The following is an 8,871-nucleotide window of genomic DNA, read 5'->3' as shown; positions in this document are numbered from 1 at the left end:
AGTTTCTTTCTTTCTTTCTTTTTTTTTTTCCTCCTAATGAGACTGACGGCCACTAGAGGCCCTCCAAGTCCAGAGCTCAGCAATGGAACTGGAATGTTAAACAGCTCTCCGCAGCATCACCAGAGAGGTAACTGTGGGGTGAGGAGTCCCTCTGAAAGCACAGATCTGCCAGTCATGCCCACAGCTGGCATATCAAACACCTGCAGTCCGTTCCACAGCCTGTGTAGGTTTCTCTTCTGAAAGTACCGTGTCAGGCCAACAGTTGTTTCTGGGTTCATCCACTCACTTTTTATTCCTTTCTAGAACGTTTTTCTTACAATTATTGTGCTTCAAAACAGACTCTCCATGCTTAGCATCTTCTGCGAGGGAGTTCACAGACTGGCAAAGATGATCCTAATTCCTTATTCAGCAGAGGCTCCACAGAAGATGCTTCCTTCTAACCATGAATAGTAATGCCCAGCATTTGATTCTCTGAATCAGACCGGCGATGGGTTGAGAAACCTCCACATTCTGTCTCGCTGCTATTTGGGTCTTTAGAGGTCTTGTTATGACAGTCTAGAACAGAACTTAATGGTCTGTCTTGTGCTCCACACAGGCTCTAATAAGAGTAAGAGACATTTTTGCATCTGCTTGATCCTTCTGTGTTTGGGAGCCAAACAACCTACTAAACAGGCCAGCGCCGGCATAACTGTGAACTAGAACATCTTCAACCCAAATCTTCCAGGCCAGTAATAAGGAGGGTTACAGACCTCATCACTGCTTACTTGGGTAACTTGCCATTACCATTTGGATAAATCCAGTCTTCTTTATCATCTTATTCAAGTTCCCCACTGTTCTCCCAGTGTATCCCCATTGTTATCAACATTTTTTTCTAGTACATTTTTCCACTTTTCTTTTTATGATCTTTCATCCAAAGTTCATCTTTGCTAATGACTCACCTGCTTGACATTCTCTTAACAGTTTTCTGCAACAAGGGCTCAAGTTAGTTCCGGGAAGTTCAGTATTAAGCAAATTCCACGAGTCTCTCTTAGAGTGGGAGTGACCCTGAGCCCCTTGGTCCTTGAGAGAGATTCTATTCTTAACCTATTTCCCTAGTGAGGCTATAAGAGCCGCACAACATGGCAAACACGCTTGCCTTCTAGGGTCTTGGACTGACATATTAGGTCAGGTTATTTGTCCTTTGAGGGGTACCCTAGAGTTTCAGTGAGCCTGGAAACATTTCACCTTGTCTTATCACAGTGGGACTGAATGGTATAGCACATAAATGTTACTGTTAAGAAATTCCATTATTAGCAGTTTATTTTAGCTTCCCTAAAATGGCACGCAGTTGTATCCCAAGAAGGGAGACTATGATAGATAACTCATTTGCCATTAATTAGAAATATTGATTCTATGATTTAACACATTGTTCATTTTCTGTTTTAGGTTTGCCTGACTAAGTCGCTTGAAAGAATAATCTGTTCAGAGCTCTTCAAGAGAAGAGGGTTGTGGATTTTTAAAAATTATTTTGGTTGCTTCATAACAAAATATCGAAATACCAAGTTTCTGATCTTCACCAAATGATCCTTTTACTTACCCGAAGGAAAAAAATTGGAAGTACTTGGATCAGCTTCTTTTCTTGAACCTTCTATTTCAAATCTGATGGTAAGTTCAAAGGCAAGCAATTGTTTTTCGGATTTTGACATTGATTTGTATAGAATCAACTTCCAAACCTTCAAGAGCAACTCTTGTACATTAACTTTGACTCTTTGCTCCCTGTAATTGATTCCTTGTACCTTGATGCAGTGGACCATTGGTTACTTGCTTTCTGAGATTGTCTCTTTATTCTAGGAGTCAAGGGTTGAAACAAGCTATTCTCTACCACATTCAGACATGGTGATTCCCATACGTAGTCATATCTATTGTCACAACCCTTCCTGTTGCACTTTGAAGAGCCACGTGATAAGCCCCCCAAAATATGCTTCCTTGGCATAAGCACTTTTTAAAAAACTGCACACACAGGAGAAGCTCTCAAAACAGAGTAGGAAGGACCCTTTTGTAAGAGAAATCTGTATTTATAATGGAAATTTGCATTGGAAAGGAGCCTATGCCAGCAAGAGAGCTATGACCAGATCTTTTTCACCTGAGAGACTCCTCTGCATCTGCAGGGCAATCTCTGTTTATCAGACATTTCCTTCTCCTTCCTTCCTATGAATTGTTACCCCAGCACCTCCCAATATCTATCTTTTGTCTTTACCTGAACTGGTATTTAAGTCGGTGGCTTGGGCCACTTCATGGAGTTATTCCCTTTTCCTGGGTATCTCCCATGTATGTATACATGAGGTATGCATGCGAATAAGCTTCTCTTTGTTTTTCCCCTCCTTAATCTGTCCTTTATTACAGGGGGTCTCAGCCAAGAACTTGGTAGGGTAAAGGGAAAATTCTTTCTCCTCCTGTGCAACATTTAATGACCACTGAGAAGAACCTGGGGATGAGATTTACAATGATTAACTCTGGCTGCGGCTTCTGTGGAGTGGTAGATGTGGTTGCTGGGAAACTGAGTGGAAGGAAACTAGAGAAAAGCAAAGCTTTTACATTTGCAGACTTACCCCGTATAGAGGTAAGAGTTGTTTCCAGGGTTTGATTCTCTGTAGCTTGATTTAATTTAGTTGATTGTGAGAAAAGGCATCTGCATGTTTAATAATTGTAGCAACATTTAGTGATATTTTAGGTGATGATTTATAATCTGAGGAATTATTTAGAAATCTATACTGGGAAGGTGCGTACACACACACACACACACACACACACACACACACAAACTGCGAGTGCGATATCTAAAATATGTAGCTTTTGCCAGAAAGCAGGGCCATAAATCAGTAAAATGGGAGTTTCAAACATTGGCTACCCAGCATGAAAAGCCCTCATTACTAAATCTGGGATGCACTTATAAATCAAAAGAAGCCCTGAGGTGGACAATAATTTATGTAAAAATTTTGGTTTTGATTACATAAGTGATTGCTCTAATTCACTACTTCTTTAGTCTTGATAACTCAAATTTGTTATTATTTAGTTAGCATCACCATGAATTTATCAAGTGATTAGCTGAAAATCACAGATGTGATAGATCAATTTACGTATAAGGATAAGCTGCATTGTTTTAAAAGCTTCCTACCTGCCCCATGCATACACCTTTCCTCATCCCCTTAACTAGAATGCATTTAGAGCCAAGATTAAAATCACCAGAAATCATAGTTAAAAATGGTTAAAGTCATAATTTTGTATTAAACGTATTTTAACACAATAATAAGTAAATCATTTTTAAAATTATCTGCAGAGCATTAAAGCAAACAGAGGGTAAACCAACACCCCAACCCCACCTCAAGATGTTGGGATTTAATTGCTCCTGCGTGCAAGGCATAGGTAGCTATAAACACTCCACAGCTGATTCTGATTTGCCTGCAGGGTTACTAGCCCTTGACCCAGATGATTCCTTTTTCTCCAGCTCCTTTCTCTGGCAGGTCATCCTGCATACTAATGTCCTATCAGTGCCTCAAACACTGTTTTATCACATCATTCCCCTGTTCCAGTTTCTCACTTGCTCCCCATTATTGGGCCATTTTCTGCTGTTGAAACTGTAACTTCTATAAATGGGACAGGCTCCATTATACATAATAGTTAGCACTTAGTATTAATTTTAATGCTGGAGAATTATTTTAAACTTTAAAATACTGTCACAGAGCATGATATATGAGTCTGGATTTTCAGGGTCAGAACCAGGTCCGTATTTTGTAAAATATATGGTTACCCATAGGGATGAAAAATTTCTTGCTTGGTGGATCATGTCTAGGAAACTGAAATTCCAGAATCAAGATTTTATTTTGGGGGGATGCCAACAAAGGGAAATCATACTAAGATGTAAATATCCACAAGAGGGAAATCTGGCATGGGATTGCTTTTCCTTTCTAACTGGACCATTAACTCAGAAGGAGATTTGATGGGGAATTGATAGAGAGACCTTGAGAACACGGGGCCTCTCCAGGAACCCCCAGAATGAGGAGAAGCCCATGAAAGGGAAGGAGTTACTTCACCATTTTCCAATAATTGTTCTGCTTTAAGGTGTGTGTGTGTGTGCTTCCACATTTGTGAAATATGCGTAACAGAGTGGGGGAAATATTTAAGATTACAATAGTCTTCTAAGATTAGACAGTTGTCATTTACATAGCAGCAATTCCTTAGTTCAAAATTTTGAAACTGAGCAATGAGGGAGAACTTGTCCAATTAAATATGAAAAAAATGCTATAAAGTTACAAAAATTATGTGTCATGAGAATAGTATTGGAAAATACATAGAGACGAATGGAGAGAAGGTCAGTAAATAGGCGTGCACACGTGTGGGTATATATATGCGTATAAATATTATTTAGTGATAAAGGTATGATAAATATGGCATCAAATCATGAAGCCATTAAAATAATAGTGTACATTAAATAAAGTAATGTAGAAATGCATTATTTGCATAGAAAGTTAAAGCATGAGGCTCCTGTTTTATACATAGATCAGATCGGTTGATAATTCTGGAAACACCCAATAAAACAAGAGGTTATCTCTATGTGGTGCTTTAGATGATTTAAATTTTCCCTTTTTGTTTATCTGAATTTTTAAAATCTAAGTCATACTCATGTAACTTTTACAAAAACACTTTATCATTTAAAAAAGGCAAAAACTGAAAAGGTTTCTTTTTATATCAGAAGCTTATGACTCAGAGATAATTTATTTTGATACCATTTTATAATTATTCAGGGTTTTCAAGAGCTTAGACTGCTTGTAAAAATAGAAACTCAAGGAATATAGAGTCACATCCGGGAAAAAAAAAAGGGCCCATAAAATTTCAATGAAAGATTGTATAAATGAAGTAAATACTGGGCTTGCAGAATAAAATGCACAAAGGAATTATCTTCTAGCAAAGTGGATACAGTGGGTGAAAGTTACAACACTTTTATTGAGGCATGGAAACTACAAGCTCAGTCAGAGGAACTCATTTTATCAATATTTCAACTTTAAAGTGGTCAAACTAAAGGGAAAATAAAATTATTTTTTGCCTGTCGTTCTCCCTTTACCCTTTTCCAGGGACAACCCAACAAAGATTGAAAATGTGTGGAGAATAATGTTGAGGGTGGTGGCAAACCATCCACAGGAGTGACATGACCTGAGAGCCCACACAAGAATTGAGGCAGCAATATTTTCCAGCAAGCCTGTGCTTCTATTGCTAAGGGAACTGTGTAAATCAAATAAATGCTGAACCTGTAATTCACCCAGACACAGCTCTTCCACCGGCTCGGTCAATCCAATTATCTCAGAGCAGGGGCAATGGGAAGAGTGCACGAGGACATATTAGGCAGCTTTCCACTGGCCAAAGGTAAAGAAATACACAACTCCACACTACCACCTACAGGGTGACCTCATAACTCTGGCCGCACAGAGCTTCCAGCTCCCGCCCCTCTGCCCAAACCACCTTCCCAAGACAACAGAGCAAGAGCACACTTTTCTTTAAGTTTTATACATGCTACATCTTTATTCACAGTAAAGCCCCTTTAGTGATAAACAGTAAATAACTGTTAAGGCTGTATGTCATTTGTAATTATTAACTTGTTTGATGCTCATAAGCTAAGGCGGTAAGGACTGTTATCCGCTGCATTGCCCATATAAGAAAACAAAGGCACAGGGAGATTAGGTAACTTGATCAAGATCACCCAGTTAGTATGCGACAGAGGTGGGGTACAAACAAAACCTTCTCTTTAAGCCACACAATGTGTTTTGAGAGAAAAAAAAATGACCGAATATAAGCTTAATGCAACTCACAAGGTTCCAACCCCAAAATAGGATCAAACAAGTGTCCTTCAACCTGACCAAACAGAACAGTGCTTCACCTCCTTGAGGGCAGAGAGAGAAAAGGACTAAAGAAGAATGAAGGGAGACACATCTTGAGTAATTAACAGCAAGGCCCATAGTGGATAAGCAAACTACGATATATCCATTATCCATATGATGGAATATTACTCAGCAAGAAAACGAACAAATTATGGACCCTGAAATATGGTAACATGGATGAATCTCAAGTGCATTATGCCATACACAAATGATTCTGGAATCTTTTCAATTTATATGACTTGCTGTATGATTCACATTCTGGAAAAGGCATTACCTTGAAAGAGATCACACCTGTTGCCAGGATTGGAGGTGGGGAGGGGTTAGCTCTAAGGTGCATGGGGGAGTTTTTGGGTAATGAACTCCTATATACATTTGTCATAACTATCAGAAGTATACACTAAGAAGGGTGAATTTTACCATATCTAAATTATATCTTTATTTAAAAAAAATACAGGACCCACAGCAGCCAGTACCATTTCAAAATCTCTGTTAAAAAAAGAAATCTTAGTAAGTTAATTTTGTCCTTTTTAACAGCTCTTCATTGAGCAGTTACTGCACACATACAGTGTGGTAGGGCTGAGAGAGTACCACAACAACAATAACACAAAGAACACACACGGTCCTGTCCTCAGGAAGCTCCAAGCCTGTTAGTTTAATGGTAGGAATTTTTTTTTTTTAAGGTTTTATTTATTTATTTGACAGAGAGAGAGACAGCCAGCGAGAGAGGGAACACAGCAGGGGGAGTGGGAGAGGAAGAAGCAGGCTCCCAGAAGAGCAGGGAGCCCGATGCGGGGCTCGATCCCAGGACCCTGGGATCACAGCCTGAGCCAAAGGCAGACGCTTAACGACTGAGCCACCCAGGCGCCCCTAATGATAGGAATTCATTCTCTCTGAAGAAACCTGAGGACCATGAGTAGCACAAAGGATATAACTTTTTCCTTTCGGGTGTACCCCCTCAAGCCTCACAGATTTTAATAGGTATGAAATGTAAATAATATGATAGTGCCTATGTGTAAAGTACAAAGTGGGGTACTTCACACGTACCCCAGGGGTGCCCTTACTGAACAAAATAGTTCATGTGTCCATTTATTTCACAAATATTTATCGAGTGCCCACCATACAGTAGGTGCTGACGTGTGGTCATTAGCTTTATTTGTCAACTTGGCTAGGCTGTAGTCCCCAGTTCTTCAAACACTAATCCAGGTGTTGCCACAAAAGTATTTCGAAGATATGGGGCGCCTGGGTGGCACAGCGGTTAAGCGTCTGCCTTCGGCTCAGGGTGTGATCCCGGCGTTATGGGATCGAGCCCCACGTCAGGCTCCTCTGCTATGAGTCTGCTTCTTCCTCTCCCACTCCCCCTGCTGTGTTCCCTCTCTCGCTGGCTGTCTCTATCTCTGTCAAATAAATAAATAAAATCTTTAAAAAAAAAAAAAAGTATTTCGAAGATGTGTTTAAAGTCCATAATTGACTATTGTAATCACCAGATTACTCCCATGTCATCGCCATGAAACCATACAACTGGTAAGGACCAGATCTGTGCCTATCTTTTATATCCCTCTCTCCTTGGGTAGTAGTCAGGAGTTAACCAGAATCACAGAACCACAGGAGATACATATCAAGATTTTTTGCAAGGAATTGGCCTGTGTGGTTGTGGGGGCTGGATAGATGAATATCAAATCTGTAGGACTGGCATCAAGAAAGGCAGGGAGGAACTCGTGGACATGAGGTGAAGCTGTTATCCATGGGCCAAATTTCCTCTTCAGAGAAGCCAGCTCTCCTCTTAAGGCCTTTCAACTGACTCAGACCCACCTCACCTAGATTATCTAGAATAATCTCCTTTACTTACTACAATGTTATGATGGTAGAAGTACAGGGGATATATTGGAAAATATCTAGCCTAGACTTCAGAATGGGATGGATTAAGACAGTGTTCTAGATGATAGAAAGTTTAAGAGTTAAAAAATTAACTGTGAATTAAGAGAATACAGTAAGTATGTGTATATGTGTGTGTGTGTATGTTTTGCAGGAAGAATGAGACAGTATTTCAAGCAGAAGATCTAGCCTATACTAAAGTATAGAGGCAAAAGGAAATATGGCATAATGGAAGAGACTCAATAAAGCTGGTACCTTCAAGGTAAGAGAGAAGGGCTTTGAGAATAAGCAGAAGCTAGATCATGAAGACCTTATGAGCCATGTTAAGTTGCGGGACATGGGGAAGCCATCAGAGGGTTTTAAGCATAAGGAATACTTGATTAACTTTGGATTTCGGGATGATCACTCAGGTGACAGTATGGAGAATGGATTGGGAGAAAATGGAGGTTGAGGACTAGAAACAATAATTCAAAAGACTGCTGATGGTGACATAGTCTGGGTAGAAGACAATAGAAATGGAGATATTTTAATTGGATAGCAGAAAGGACAATACTTGGTGATTGATTGGATTTGAGGAATAATGGAGATTGAAAAGTCAATGTGAAGCCAAAATTTCTGACCCGAGCAACGAAATGGATGGTGGAACCATTTCAAAGGATGGAGGACACAGGAAGGAGCAAGGGTGGAAGAGGGAAGGGCTGTTTGGTCCAGCTATATTTGAGATATCCTTGGACATAAAGATGGAGATATCCAGTAGGCAGTTGGCTAAACCAGTCTAAAGGGCGGGAAAAGATCTGGGCTCAAAATAGATTGTAGGAGACATTGTTAGATCAATGGAGACTGCAGTTGTGGGTGTGGATGAGATGGCCTAGGATAGTAGAGAGGGTAGGAAAGAGACCAGGATATAACCCAGAGCAACCCTCACATATCCAGTGTGGGAAAGGAGGAGAGCCTTCACAATAGCAGACACTGGTTTTCTAACCAGGTTAAAAACGTGACTTACATAATAAACTTCTGTAGGATTATTTTTCTCCACAATTCATATGTAATGTGAAACAGGATCCAAAGATATCAAAGTATCTTTCAATTG

At 39.9% G+C, this 8,871-nt stretch overlaps 1 long non-coding RNA gene across 1 annotated transcript; it reads left to right on the top strand.

Moving 5' to 3' along the window:
* Positions 1–1,433: 1,433 nt before the first annotated feature.
* Positions 1,434–5,349, top strand: LOC103663660. The gene is made up of 3 exons (XR_568837.2): positions 1,434–1,644; positions 2,383–2,599; positions 5,109–5,349. It is a non-coding gene; the product is annotated as an uncharacterized LOC103663660 (long non-coding RNA).
* The last annotated feature ends 3,522 nt before the right edge of the window (positions 5,350–8,871 follow it).

Source organism: Ursus maritimus, unplaced genomic scaffold (assembly GCF_017311325.1).
Source record: "Ursus maritimus isolate PB19 unplaced genomic scaffold, ASM1731132v1 scaffold_5, whole genome shotgun sequence".
In the NCBI taxonomy this organism is placed as follows: domain Eukaryota; kingdom Metazoa; phylum Chordata; class Mammalia; order Carnivora; family Ursidae; genus Ursus; species Ursus maritimus.
This window is presented reverse-complemented; position numbering and strand designations above follow the sequence as displayed.